A 15,669-nucleotide genomic window follows, 5' to 3' on the forward strand; every position below is an offset into this window, starting at 1 on the left:
CCTGAGGAGAAGGACCTGGGGGTTTTGGTTTATGAGAAGCTCAGCATGAGCCGGCAATGGGAGCTTGCAGCCCAGAAAGCCAACTGTATCCTGAGCTGCATCAAAAGCAGCGTGGCCAGCAGGGTGAGGGAGGTGACTGTCCCTCTCTGCTCTGCTCTTGTGAGACCCCACCTGGGCCCCCAGCACAAGAAGGGCATGGAAGTGTTAGAATGAGTCCAGAGGAAGGCCACAAAGATGATCACAGGGCTGGAGCACCTCTCCTATGAAGAAAGGCTGAGAGAGCTGGGGATATTCAGCCTGGAGAAGAGAAGGCTCCAGGGAGGCCTTATAGCGGCCTGCCAGTGCCTAAAGGGGCCTACAGGAAAGCTGGGGAGGGACTCGTGGTCAGGGAGTGTAGTGATACGGCGAGGGGTAATGGTTTTAATCTAAAAGAGGGTAGATACAGATTAGATATATGGAGGAAATTCTTTGCTGTGCGGGTGGTGAGGCCCTGGCACAGGCTGCCCAGAGAAGCTGTGGATGCCCCATCCCTGGAGGTGTTCAAGGCCAGGCTGGATGGGGCTTTGGGCAACCTGGTCTGGTGGGAGGTGTCCCTGCCCATGGCAGGGGGGTTGGAATTAGATGATCTTTAAGGTCCCTTCCAACTCAAACCATTCTGTGATTCTATGATTCTATGAATGATGACAGGAGAAAACAGGCTGCAGTACCAAAAAGTGATAGGATGTGCCTAAGAACCTCTCTAGCTCTCTTCAGACACCACGTCTACATGAAAATGTAGGAAGAATGCCTGTGATTGCTCCTTGGAAAGCTTGTTTGACTTGGTGATGGGTACCATCAGCATGGGTGGAGGGCAGCAGGTGGAGCAGAGGTTACTGGAGGTATTACCACTACTTCATTTTTACTTAAAACTTCTTGCCAGCAAGTCTTGAAGCATAAAGCTTAGCTCTGCATCAGCTGTTGGGTGTAAATCCCTAAGAAAGGAGACACTGTTTGAAACTATGCAATGCCATTTTCCTTTCCAATGTAAGGAGTGCATACAAGTATTTTACAATGAGGATGAACAGAAGAATTTATTATAAAAACCATCCCTGTGATTCCCTACTACCACCACAGGTACAGATAGCCCATTTTAAAACCAGAGTCGTGCACAGCTCCGTAATACGGTGCAGCTCTTTAGGTAGTAATCTATTTTCTGCGGCAGAATATTTTGATTTAAATTGCTGGTGAATTAATGATGATGTTGTATACAAATACTGCGTCACTAACTGGAGGAATGTACATGCCTGCAAACATGGCATGCAAACTGACTGTCTTCTGCACAGATGTAAAGGACTTTTTTAGATGAAGAATCTGTTTCTTTTTAGTTGCTTAAAGAAGGAAAACAAACAAAAAGGGGTGAGCAGCCTTTCATAGGCAGACGCAGGACACATAGAGAGCTTTGTTTTTAAATTAATGACACGTCTGCCTTATGGAAGAATAGAGGGAAGGAACGGAAATTAAATCCGGTTAAGGGAAAAAAAAATGTGTTTCAGTGTATGTCCGTTTAGCGCTGTGGTCCCAGCTCTGCTCTTCATTTGCATTTCATACAAGGAAGTTTCAATAAAGAAATCCTTGAATTACTTGGGAGTGTCTTCAAGTTAGCATGAAAGCACAATGAAAGCTTTCCTGTGTATTAGCTGTAATGACAGGGAGTTTACCGGGATCTTTGTCTGTGTTTGGGGAGAGGCATATAGGGTCCACACCAGCCAGCACATTTATAATTTTAAACACCTTGTGATCGTGTTAATATAGATGCGATGTAAACTGTTTTTACTTGCTTAGAGGCCTTGCTGGCTTGGTAATCTAATTGAAGACATGTTTTATGAAAAACTGAATCACAGAATCATCTAGGTTGGAAAAGACCTCCAAAGAAGAACTAGGTTAAAAAGAAGACAGTAAGAAGAAATTCTCTTGAAAGACGTACACAGAATTATGTTTCTCAGTCAAATCTTACAATTTCTGGTGGCCGTTAGCAAAACTGTCAAACTCGTGCTTTCAATAGTTCTTCCTTTTCTTCCCTCTGGAAGGTGGTCAGCCTTCCTGAAGTCCTTCCCGATGAACGGAGGGGGCTTGGTGCAGATCTCCAGCAGCCTCACTGGGCTTTGTCTCCTGAGTCCATGGTTGCTCTGCTTGGCAAGTTATTAACTGGCATGTCAGTTTGTCATAGAGATGAACTTTGAGGCCTGGTAGTTTTCTTCTTGAATATACTCTTGCAGAACTCAAATTTTGATGGAGCTTTAGGAAGTCAAAATTTGACGGCGTTTTGCTAGTGGAATTGTGCTAACATGCCAGCTTACAAGAGATAGGATCTGTGTCTTCTCTTTTGTTTTTCTGCTTGCCCAATCTGGTTCAAGGGAGTTTGCTATTTTGATTATACTTGTGTTTTCCAGAGTTGTAATTATGTAAATTACTTGTAGTTAATATTGTGTTTTTGTGACTGAAGTCCAAGTCATTTAAAAGAAATGGATTTTCTAGCTCACAGAATACTTTCTATGTTAAGAGAGCAGGCACATCTTTTTTAAGGGAAGTGAAAAACTGAAAAAATCTCTGCTCTGCGTCCTTCAGACCATTAGCATGCAAGATTGACGAGTTTGTGTAAGGGAGGAGGGGCATCTGCAATGATACGACAAGCAGATTTGCAAGTAAGCCAGTGAGGGCAACTTCCCTGTGCTTCTCCCCTTTAACCCAGTGGACCACCTTGATTCTGCAAGAGTTAGTGCTCAGTACTCCAATATCTGCAGGTGGAGTTTTGATATCGGAGATTATGGCAGTTCTCCACAGGAGCCTTTGCACATAGTTCAGCAACTGGCATGTGGCCATTCCGGGTCTAATGTGCCCCTGATCAAAAAAAAAAAAAAAAAAAAAGCTACTTTTTTAGTAGAGCAACTTTATAAATGTTAAATATTTTAGCTATGAGGGCATTTTTTGAGGCATCAGGTGAACATTATATTGGTGGTATTTTTATGTGCAATAAATTTTCTTATTTGCTTACACCAATATTTGGGAGTAGCAGTTTTAGTCAGAAAGCTAACTTATAGAGAGTATAAATTTCCTGTCAGCAAGAGATTAATAGGGTCATTTTATTTATTTATTTATTTTTAAGAAAATGAATGTGGTGTTGGGTAAAGAATCTGGGAGGTTTTTTAAAGAAAACCATCACCAGAATGAATGTACCAGTCTGGAGCATCTGTTCAAGTCAGCTTTCAAACAGGATCTGTTTCTGATTTGTGCCCTATTCATCATTTATTCCTCTGCTGCTCGTGTGGAAAGGAGCAGACACAAACACCGGGAAGATGTGGGCCCTTCCACGGGCCTAGAAGTGAAGAACATGAGCAGCAGAGGCCTGGGAGTGCAGGGGGGGCTCTGTACCCGTGTCCCTCCCGTTTGTGAGGGGGGACACATCAGGATGCACAAACATTACCCATGTTGGATGGGTTGGTGCTGAAGAGGAAGCACTCAACCTCTGCAGTTTCTCAGATCGTTAGATGGCAATTAAAATAGCGCCCCACGTGTAAAACGCATGACCAGGTAACAGGACACTTATTAATATGCCCCTGCCAAAATCTTTCCTCAGGGTGTTCCAGTTTCTTGCCGGGGCCAAGATGTTAAATCATTAACTGCACCCAAAATCTGCGAGCCAGGTATTTGCTGGGTGACGGGACCAGGTTCCCACAAACACAGCTGTGCTGTCAGCTGCTTGTTAGATGGCTCCCTCCTTCCTACTCCAGAGCATTTGTAAAAATAGCCCATTTCTTCTGCACAGCCTGCCAGCCCCAAAGCAGAACCCCCGCCTTAAAGCCTGGCTGTGAAATACGACTTTCCCATTCACCTGCTAGCAGCAGGATGTTTTTCTGTACGAGCTGGATGTAACAGCGCGGTATTTCATTCGTGGTGTTCAGCGCTTTGGGTGCGCAGTTCATAGCGGGCTGTGCTAGGAGATGTGTGTGTGCACGTGCATTTTTGCAGTATGTTTCTTGGTTTTCCAGGGCAGTTTTTCAGCAGGAGTGGCAGGGCAAGGTGGGGCACGGTACCAAAGGACAAACCATCCTCTGGGTGCTTGGCTTGGCAGCGCTACCTTGAGCACAGTGTGCGTGCATGGGGTCATCACACCAAGTGATGGATTGTTAGGTGCAAGTTTCTCCACATTTATAACTGAAATACCCTGTTAGCCATATGCCTGAACTTCAGATAACTACTTCACTTGTAAGCAGCCAGAAGGAAAAGAAGTTTTTCCTCACCTGCCTTAGGGGTGGGTTTCAGTAGAATCACTCACACCTTCTGGAGATACAACAGATGAACATTTGTGGCTTGCACCTCCTATTTCCAAATTTATTTATCCTACTGGACATCATTTGTGTTTGGAGAATCTTATACCCAGCAGTTTTCACTCTGGTGGGTGCAGGGATCCTCTGGGAAGGCCGTGCTGCATCAGCCCAGGCAAGCACACCCGGCACAGCCTGGTCCGTTTTGTCTGTCGATGGAGCCACGTCTGGGCTTTGTTTCACGAAGAACTGGTGGTTCTGTCCAACAAGGACCCAAAACCAGACATTTATACGGTGTGGATGCTCAGCAGACCAGGACAGAGCATGACCTGGGGAACCAAGCTATTGCATGGTGCAGATGTGCACCTGGCACTGCCCCGAGCTGCTCCAGGGACCAAAGCAGGCAGAGCATTTCCTCAGCAGGGGCAATGGAAAGGACACGTACCTTCCTCTGTGTCCCTTCTCCAGGCCAAAGGGAGGTGCAGCACAGGCAGCATCCAGCCCTTCCTCCACTGGTTGGTGAAGCATCTGTCCTACTGCAAGCTTCACTGGCCTGAGGCTTCTGCTAGGGGTGGAGGTGCTCTTGGACCGCCTCAAGCTACGTGCTCTTCCAGTGCTTCATTCCGTAAGGGCACAGTGTGACCCACACCGCTCTCCTGCTCCCCTTGTAGAAATAAACGCGATGCTCCTTCAGAAGGGAGTATCCACAGTGCAGCTCCTCCACAAGAGACAAGAGCTAAAGAGGGGGGTATGTTATGGCTGGTTGAGATTTTTTTTAAAAAACAAAACACAGTTTCGGTGGAAAGCACGCATGATTAGGAACAAAAGTGTTCAGAAGGAATCACAATTGCAATTAAACTTTCACGTCGAGGCTGTCATTTCTGGGCCAAACCAAGAGAAATGCTCCAAAGCAGCCAGGACAGAACCAACCTGAGATGTGAGGCCCCCAGCAGCAGTCTTTGTCCTGGCTACAGCACCTGGGGCCCTTGCATGCAGCTCTGCCACCTAAATACAATATATTCATCTTCCTCCAACCTTATCTCCAGCTGTCGGTTCCTCTTTCCAAGCTAAGAACTCACACCGGGGGTAGTAAAACATTGCACTCCCAGCTTGACAGGCATTTAGGGACTCTCTTGACAGGTAGATAGGTTCTCCCTGCTGCTATTACAGATTTTCCCTGCTTTCTTGCAGTTCCTTATTCTCTTTGATAAGCCCAGTCTAAATTTATTGTTATATTCATTCTGGCTGTAAAGTTGAGCAACTGTTGCCTTCCCTGTCCTGATGAAAAACAAGAACATTGTTTGGTATTAAACAATACATTGTTTTGGGGCTTTTGCTGCTTTTGAGAGTAAGAACATCAGAAACAAAGCCCAATAATGGGCTAATAAATAATCTGACTTTTCCCTTTGCAGAAATAAGCACACAATAGTGTGCTGTACATTGGCTTTCAGGGGTTTCCAAACCACCAGGTAGACAACTAGTGGGATTGTTCCCTTATACACCCTTATTAAAGGACATTTTAACTCTTTAGATTTCTACCTGTCTTAGGTGTTTGTAGCTTGTTTTATTAGGTCAGTTCTTTCTGAATATGTCTCCTTTGCAATTATTGCCTCAAAATTAACCACAGTTATAAAGAGCAACTGAAAGATGAGAAAAGATAAGAAAAAAAAAACCCCACCAATTTCTCCTTCAACCATTATGTTCTTTATGTGCATTATCCTCTTTCTAGGAAAGGAGGGAAAGAAGGAAAGGAGCTCTCTCTGTAGCCAATAATTCCGCTAGTGAACTGAAGAAAGCAAAAGCAGCAGGCAGGGTTTTCCAAACACATCTTCCTCCTTCATGAGTGCAATAATCCAATATTTTATCTCTCTGCTGTAAGCCACACCATTAGATGTTTTTATTACATCTGTGACAACCCAGTAACTTTGCATTCATATCTGTAGTATACTTAATAAAGCTAAAATTTAGTGGTTTTGGAGGAAGAAGGACCCTTTTTAGAGTCTATGTTAATTTAAAAATAAGTTGTGTGCTTAACAAAATGAAAATGTAGCATAGCCTTGGAAATCTGATTTTTACGCAGGGTTAGAATGTAACTGTTTCCTTTTTTTTTTTTGCATAATTTTGTTGTTAAGGTTTCTGCTAGTTGAGGAACATAACAATTAAAGTTTGTGTCTGAAAGACTGAACTTTTGTTTTATTGATATGTTGTCATTTTAAGATAGGGGTATTTAAAGTCAGACCTCCTGAGGCCAATACCTAGGCACTTACAGAGTTTTCAAAGGCCCTTGATCATGCTTAGCTCCTACTTATCTCAGTGTGAATTTGACAGACACGGACTGGAGGATTTAACATCATTATAACCGGATGATCTATGAGTAACAGAACTTGGTAAGTCTGGTTCTCTGCAGTGCCACCATAGGAATGCAGAGCAATTCCAGCTCCAACCTCTGTCCCCAGCTCCTCCCATCCTCCCACCCTTTGTATTTCTCCCTTGCTCCCTTCGGCACCCCCTTCCTTTTGGGCTGAGCAGGTTTGGGGGCTGTTCGGGGCACACGTGCACTCAGCCACAGGTCATTCAGCCCTGCCAGACGCTGCTTCTCGGGGCAGGGAAAAGCCTGGCCATAACCACTTCTCCCTCAGGCAGATACAAATTCCGTTTCTCTCATTCAGCCCTCGTTTTCCTGAAGCTGGCCAGCAGGTTCAGAAGTTATGAATGAGTAGAATGGGGCTGGCCACCATGGCACGGTTTCATACACCGGGGCTGTTTTTAGGAAACCAGGCTGAGAGCACCCAACTGTTCGTCACAAACAGGAAAAGTGTGCAGGACCTGGGAATCATATGCAAACAGGGAAATCAACTCCTAGGCAAGGACAACGAGGTCTATTCATTACCTATTTGCTCTGTCACAGCGACAAATACTGTGCAGAAATGCATTCCCTCCCCTTCCAAACTTAAATGTCTAAAGCAGTTTACGTCTGTGAACTTTGAGTTTCACAGAAGCTCTACGTCTGGACTGCCAGTGGTAAGCTGGAGTGGCTTTAGACATTTCACCATGAATTACTGCTGGACTTTGCTCACTTCAACATGCTGACCTTTGGCCAGCTGGGGTAGGAGAGAAGCTGGTTGCTCTTGGTGAAACACGATCACAGTGTACCCAGGGAGGGACCTTTTGTAAAGTGCCCCTTAATCAGTTCAGGTTGTCATTTAGGGTTTGCAATGATTTAGGTTCCCCTGATAATTTCACTAGAAGAGCATTTCAAAGCATGATTTCTGTTGTTTCTGTGACCTAAGAAGACCCCACCATGGTTGACCTAAGAAGACCCCACCAGACGGCCTTATGCCTTAGACATGAAGGTTTCTTTCTTTCTTTCTTGAAGCTGACCATGCTCTGAGTACAACTGAATATCTTTGTCAGAAACTGACAGTCGTTTGGAGGCTCCTGCCCTTGGTTGCATATGGTAGCAGTAAGATCCACAATGGATAATTTCCTTCACTAGTCTAAAATTTACAACCCTCCCGCTCCACTGGAGGAGGCACTGCAGTTATGCTGTTGTTGAAGCACAGGGAAATGAATCACATCCAGAGCCAATATGTTGTCAGGCTTGCCCCTGCAGTGGGAGAGGCTAGCCTCTTCCCGTGAAGTGGGCACACGCTGAGTCGGAGCACACACCAGCCAGCACCTGGGGTGGCTCTCAGGGGCCGTGTCCAAGCCCCGAGTGTCTCCCCAGCCAACATCTGTCCTCCTCTTCCTCACACAAGTAGGAGCATTAACTCTCTCCTTGCTCCAGGTCGCAAGTGGTCCATGTCTTACATAGCAACCATCACACCGTGCTCAACAATTGCTCTTTGAATATTATGTTTAACCTTCTAAGGATTTCAATAGCAGACCAGAGTAACCTTTTCATATGTATAAAGTGGTCTTTTCAGAAGTAAATGAGTGAATACAAAATTGTACATTTTTTTTCCTGTCTGAAATGACGTACCTCAATGATTGCATAAGGAAATGACTTTTCCTTTGTTGGCATCATCAATGTACTTAGGAAATTACATGCAAGGCAATTTTAATCCACTTAGGTTTCATTTTTAACAATAATTGTTCCCAAAAGAACTGAGAATTTCCAAAGAATTTCCATTATAATGACACAAAAGAAGTCACTTGCCTCAGTATAACCTTACTTCTCTTCATTGGTCTTGTGGCACATCCTCTGGATAAGATTTTGCTTGAATTTACAAAGGTCAATGATCAAAACAAAGGCACTTTACCACCTGATCACTTTATCTGTATTTTCTGGAATGCACTGCCTTGTACATGTCACCAGTTTCATACCATGAAACATATAAGAAATTAAATTAAAATTAAATCCTTGATGTAACATTCATGTCAAAGCATGCCTAGATGTGGTGCTTGGGGACATGGTTTAGTGGTAGTCTTGTCAGTGCTAGGTTAACAGTTGTACTTGATGATCTTAGAGGTCTTTTCCAACCTAAATGATTCTGTGATTCTATGATTCTGAGTGAATTGTTTAATTCAGATTAACAAAATTTCCACCAACAAAAATTCAACCAGCTTTTCACATTCACTCCTCAACTAAGCACATAATTTCTTCTACAGATAGAAAATAGCTTTATTTATTTATTTATTTTAATATATATGAAAAGTGTTCAGACCTCAGGCGTGACATGGAAGTCTAAGTATTTGGATAGGTGGCACATGGGTGACAACCTGCTTGCTGCTACATTAATCTGTGTGCTAGACAATGTTGCCACACTCACAAATTCTGTGCTAAGTCATGTTATTGAATCTGACTGAGTAGGACTGGGACAGTCTGCACAAAAATGCCTTCCTTTTTCTTTAGGAATAATCTCCAGTAACAAAGCAGGAAGGGAAGCATCTTCAAATGCAGGTCTCTGCTTACCTCCAGTGGTGCTCTGAAGATAGCACGCACCCGTAGAAAGATCAGAATTAAACCATCGTTGCTGCTCTGTAGCATCTCTTTCTCTGGATATTTGGTAACGTTTGCCTTTAAAATGCACCTATGTGTATTTTCACCAATTAAATGCATTTCTGTAAAAAATTACCTTGCATGTTTGTGAGAGGGGTGAAGGGTAAAGAGTCACTGATATTTTTATTCCTGAGAAGAACTTAGCCTTTTTTTTTTTTTTTTCCCAAGAAAAGGGAGTATCTCACTGGTATTGTGGTCATTTGTCACCTGGTTAACTGCAATTTCCTGTTTAATTGTAAATACTTCCTTGCAAACAGCTAAGGTCTCAGATGCGTGGTGAACATTATTTATGCCCATCAACTGAGGACAGTAATTCCCATTGGTTACACCTCTACTAATGAATAAAGCATGCCAGGGTCTCTTCCCTGAACCCAAGGTCAGCACAGCACACAGTATTTTATCTGAAGTCTTCTTCTTCCCCAAAAAACAAGGTAGGTTTGACCACAACACCTACCCTGGGCAGTCCCTAGCCCATGCTTTTTGAGTCTGTGCCCACGACAGTGCAGGTTGGCTGGGCCTAAAACACTGCCAAGGAGAACATGGGCAATTAAACGATGTTAGTAATTGCTTGGTCCCAAAGCCAGCTCTATACGCAGTGCCCCAGGAGGCTGGGTAGAGGCTCAGGAGAGCTTGGTGTGCTGCAGGAGAGATGTGGGAATGGGTCAGGGCCTACCGGTACCTGCCCTGCAGAGGAAAAGAAACGAGACATCAAACAGGGCAGATCTGAGGGGGCAGATGTAGAGTCCATTTTGTGCCTCTACCCCCTCCTTTAGCCAAAGGAAAGGATGCTTCCTGTCTAAGGACCTTCTCATGTAGCTTCTGAGTCTAACCTCAAGGGTTTGGTTATTGCTAGTTTGGAAATGTCCTCTTAAAAATACAGACTGTCCACAAGAGATAGGACATGTGGGGATTTGGTGTGTCCTGGATTAGACATACCTCCAGCTTATGTTTTGTGAGTGGCAAGAGAGCGGCAGATCCTAGGTCATAGTAGAAACATTTTCTTAAGCAATGAAGGGAAGGAGTGATTTAACTAATGGATTTAATAATTACACCTTTCAGACCATTCTTCTCATTCTTTAACATTTCAGCTGTTATTGGCCTTGAAACCACAGACACTTTGCCTGTTTTATCTTGTCAAATATCTGTAGAGGAAAGTTATGTCAACAACGCTCTCGGGTCTTTCTTTGAGAGCAAAGTGTTTTATAGCAGAAGCGTGGTCCCATAAAAAAATCACCGTATCGTGGGGTTTTGTTACTGCTTGCCCGTTAACACTGTCCTTGAGCGTTTTCAAGTTTAATTAGGGCAGCTCTACCCGGCAAGGTGACCTGGGGCGGCTCTGGCCGTCAGAGGCACCACCACTGCCCGAAAGCCCCGTGCCGGCGGTGGGCCCCATCTCAGGTGCAGCCACGGAGGTGAAAGTGCCCTTTTACTATTTGAGTGTGTTTGGTTACGGTGGGTGGTTTCACCACAGGGTTGCAAAGTTCATACCAGGAGTTACACTTGTTTTTCTGCACCGTGAAAAAAACTCTGTATGGAGATGGCTCTAGGACTGCATATAACAGGTTTGGTGGAGTAAATGCTGACAGAGGGGTATCGGGCCCCTCCTGTTTCCTCCGCTGAGGAAGCACATCTTATTTTGGCAGCAGAGTACTTTTGTTTGCAGTGCTTAAAACCAGAATGAACTTGGGAACAGTGTTTCTGATGTAACTCCGGCCACTGAGACAAAAGCTCTGCTGAAGGAGGCTCGCGGCCATACTCCTAGAGAAGGAGCAGGCAGGAGGCCACCCGCGGACAGGAGGAGCCTGGGCGATGGGGTGAGGTGAGGCAAGGCAGGACCTCCTGAAGGCGTGAGCAAATTTGCACTCGGCCACGGGGACAAAGTGCACCGTGCCAAGGTGCCAGGAGGGGGGACCGTGATTCTGGCTCTGGATGCTCCTTTCAGCTTCCCCACCACCCTAATGTCAGAGGACAGGTGTCTGGGCCTGTCATTATCCCTTAACCCTAAACTAGTTTTAAACAGGACCTTGTCACATCAGCTTTTTACCATAAGAAGTCCAGTCCCAGATATCCTGGCAGCGTTAACCATAGTGTAAAGCTCATCTGCTTAACACTTAGACTTCTTCAGTAATGATGCCTTCACTACGGATGGTAGCAGAGACATTGTCTAATCCATAAAAAGCCACATTTTGTAATCCTGACAATGAATCAGCATTCTCTGGCATGTCAGTTGTGAACGTGTAACAAAACACAATGTAAGAGGCAGGAATTAATGGATGCAGTATACGCCCCTGCAGCTTGTTCACTCTCCTTCTCTCATCAAAATTTTTCCTTCATGTTACTGGAAGACAGAAAAATAAATTTGTCTTCCTGAAGGAAGCTGTCAGTCTCCTTATCTGAATACCTCTTTTTATAAATGATTTCCAAGTGGTGTGTAATGTCTTATTTTCAATAAGACTTTGAGAACTGAAATAGGTAAGAGTATGCCCTAACCAGAGACAACACCTGTTAGCTGGAGAAAAAGCTCTCTCTCTAAATATTCTTATGATCCACTGTGAGCTGTATAGGGGAAAGCAACTGCTGAAAGAGAGGAAATGGTGCCTATATCTGCTAACCACACTCATTTTCGTACCTGGGGTCTGGAAGCCTCCCTTCATCCTGCTGCCAGTATGAGTTCTGAGGTCGTTATCCTCCTTCTTGTGAGCATGCGCCACAAAACCCTGTGATGCAAAAAGGTCTCAGAGGGAAAGAGCGAGAATGTTATGTGCTGGGAACCTCTCAGACACCCAAGCTGGCTGGCACATGGTTGGCTTGAGCTGGCTGGACACCCCCACTACCACAGAATGTGGTCACCAGCTGCCGCTCCATCCCATGGGCTTGCAGTGACTGTGGAGCAAACACCACCGCTCTGTGCCTCCGTCCTCAAGTCCTCCAGTACCTTCAGCCCCTTGAGACCTGCGGCACTAAAATTCACTAGCTGCAACTTACTAAGGGTAGCAGTTTGCTGTTCTCCCCAGTGATCTCACTGGATGGTTCAGTGAGCTCCTTGGTACTGCAGAAAGGCCCTTGTCTACCTCCTGTGAAATCTCATCAGCTTCTCCAGAGCAGGAGCCATGCTGTAAAACCGATTCAGCAGGCTTTTGAAGAAAACCTTCCTTTATTTTCCCCTTAATTTGCTCTGTGCTGGTAATCTGACAAATGCTTCAAGCCAGCACTGGTGCCAAAAGGACTGGTCTCACCAGCGTGTGTGTGGTGTGGCCACATAAATGTTGGGGGCAGCATAAACCAAGGGTCCACAGGGGTGGCTGTGGGGAGCATGGAGTGGGACCTCAAATAGGCAGTTCACAATGTTTGTGAAAAAGTGGTGCGAGACATTGGTCTCAAACAGCCATATTGGGCTAGGGAAAGCTAAATCTTCTCCCCTTTGAATGTTTTATTTACCAAGAGACCAAAAAGCAATCATCAGATTAATCTCCCTTGTAGATATGTCTGTCCAGAACCCAACCTGTATTTATTTACTGGAAAGCAAACATCCTACAGAAATGTAATGGTTGTGGCTATATAAAAATTCTTTGGGTTTTGCTGGTTTCCTTCTTTTTTTTTCCTTTTTTTTTTTTTTAATGTCCTAATTAAAACCCATCACACTCAATGGTTTTGTTCATTATCCATCTTCTTCAATTTTGGAACTTAAAGCCTGCTTTCAGGCTGAAATGAAAGCAAAAAAAATTGCATGGGGAAACTGAGCTTCCCCTCCAGGGAGATCCTCTGCGCTGACTTTGACTGCAGGGCAGCAAAGGGTTTGCTAAAATGAAACACAAACTTTGTATGGCGACGGTTAAGGTTGTCAGGGCAACTCTGGCTGCCCATGAACCAGAGAAGCCTGGGATTAAAACACAAAAGGCGAAAGCCCACCGTGTCCTTGGCCACCTGCATAGCTCCGCAGGACTCTAGTCAGCAGGTCCCCGGAAGGACCCTACCTCCAGCCCCAGCTCTCAGTGCCCACGCAGCACCTTGTCCCAGCAGCAGCAGGATGCAGGACTGCTGCTCTCCGTGAACCTGGCAGGCTCGTGTGGGATGACGTTGCGTTTAGGAGCACCTCCAGGACTGCAGGTTTGATCTGGAAAAGCTCCCGGTTAAAATCAGAGCCAGTTTTCCCCCAGGTGGAACTCCACCTCCAGGGCTGTGACGTTGTCCTCTGCAGGTAGGGGCATGGGAGGTGGCTGGGGCTGGCAGGGCAGGAGGGGAGTCTGCCTTTGCGAGGGCGTTTTCTGGGAATCCTCCGTGATGTGGCAAGATAAGGGCCAGAGCACTGACGTGGCTTACACACTGAGACAGCTTCAGCCGTAGAGAACCTGGAAAATTGTTGTCTTTGAGTGCTTGCCTGGGTGCCTGAACACCTCTGAAAACCTCTTGGGACCATATGGTAAAAGCTGTTTTGAGATGCATAATTACATGTTGCATACTATCCATCCATAGAGAAAAAAAAAAAAAAGAAAAAAAAAAGAAAAAAAAAGAGGGAGAGAGAGAAAAAGAGTTTTGGTACACAAAACAAGGGGCTGTACTTTCTCTGAACAGTCTTAGCAAATTTTGGTCTGCACCAGCTTTAAGTCAGGAAATTGAGAACTGTGCTGTATTAACTCACATTTTATAAGAACAGGTGTAAAACAGCATGTTATTCATTTAAATAAAGTGATGTTGCCTCTTTAAACATTCAAATAGGCAATAAAATGGTTCTACAAACATGCGAGAACCTGTTTCACCAAACACAAAAAGCTTTTGTTAAAAAGAGAAGTAAAAGAAAGAAAATGAAAAAAGAAAAAGGAAAAAAAAAAGTTATCAATGTTAACATTATGAGATCCTAATTTTTGTGTCTGTATCATGGCTGAGGTGGGGTTTATATGCAAATATACTGATAAACTCTAAACACTTTTGAGATCAGAGACCTTGCAGGTCAATCATAAATTTATGTGTCCTTTTGGTGAAATATTTTAGCTGGCACATTCCCTTCTTATTCTAGTACAATCTCTCAGTAGTCTTTGAAGACCAAATGTGACCATAAAAGCCAACCCATTGCTCCCTTCTCCTTTCATTTTCTCACGTCTGCACCACCACAGGATGCCATGCTGCCAACCTGAATACCTCCTGACAGCCCATTTCCTAGCATGCTCATCAAAAACACTACCTCTTATCCAGATAATGACCCTCCCCAGCTAAATGATACACCTGTGATCAACCTCTGGATCTCCCAAAGCATTTGGGTTTGATCTTTGGAAAAATCCCAGAAAGCACTAACAATACTTTATTAGAGTTTTTCATTGTGCGGAGCCCACCTAATTAGCAGAAGCAAGAGCATGCGTCTATTTCCAGAAGAGACAGGTGAGAGGAAGCTTACAATCTCCTTGACAGCCTTTTCTGCACCAGGGAGCAGGTTCCTATCTGATACCCATTAGTACATTCCAGTGCATCTCACCTTTTCTTCAAATATCCAGCCTTTTCTCTCACTGTATTCAACAGAACAATTGTTTAGGAAAGGCCTTTCACATGTAATCCCACTACAAGCAAGAACAAGAGGAAATGGAAGATCTATGGGAAACAAGCATGGACGGGACCAGATCTCTGCACTGTTCCCATAAACATCTCTTGGGATTTGACCCCTGCTTAGCTATCAATCATCAAAAAGAGGAAATAATTACATATCTATGGTAGTATTGTAGTGAAGGGTGACTCCCCGTGATTGCAGTCAAGCTGTGCCTCAGGAGAGAAGATGTGTTTCTATTCTTACTGCAGCTCAGGGGTGCTCTGAGTGAAGTACAGTAAGGCCTCCGCGAGCCTTCTTTTCTCCAAGCTAAACCCCAGCTGCTTCTTATAAGACTTGTTCTTTAGGACGACGCCGGCGTCCTTACAAAGAGGCGTATGAAAAGTTGTATAATCACTATGAAACGCACTGTGCGAGAAGCCAAAGGGAAGTAGGTGCCTAATGACAGGGAAAGCTGGGAGACACACATAGGAAAACTTCCAGAATTCTGCCCAACTTTCTAAGTTCCCTCTAAAAACACAGCCTGCAAGACAAAATAATGTATTTTCGATTTCTGCCATTGGGAATGCTAACACTTCAGAACACCATGCAACAACTTGATCTGCTGATGTTCATTATTGTAAACGTTAATGGGGCATATCTTGGAGACAAACAACAAACTGGGGCTAAAAGTGAAAGTACAAAATGAAAGCCAAGAGTTTGATCCGCCTCCCTACGTGTTCCTGATCCACATGGTATGTTGAAGAGCCTTCTAAAAATGAGTACACTGCACGCAAGCTCATCGGCTTGCTAGCAGCAGTGCTTTCTCATTCCACTCACACCAGACTACTCTT

The 15,669-nt window shown here is 44.6% G+C and overlaps 1 protein-coding gene across 9 annotated transcripts in view; it reads left to right on the top strand.

Annotated features, from left to right (window-relative positions):
• The window catches only part of RBM47 (RNA binding motif protein 47), a 77,329-nt gene that overhangs the window by 38,067 nt on the left and 23,593 nt on the right, over positions 1-15,669 (top strand). The window lies entirely within an intron of this gene.

This window comes from Anser brachyrhynchus (assembly GCF_964034855.1).
Source record: "Anser brachyrhynchus genome assembly, chromosome: 4".
Taxonomy (NCBI): Eukaryota; Metazoa; Chordata; class Aves; order Anseriformes; family Anatidae; genus Anser; species Anser brachyrhynchus.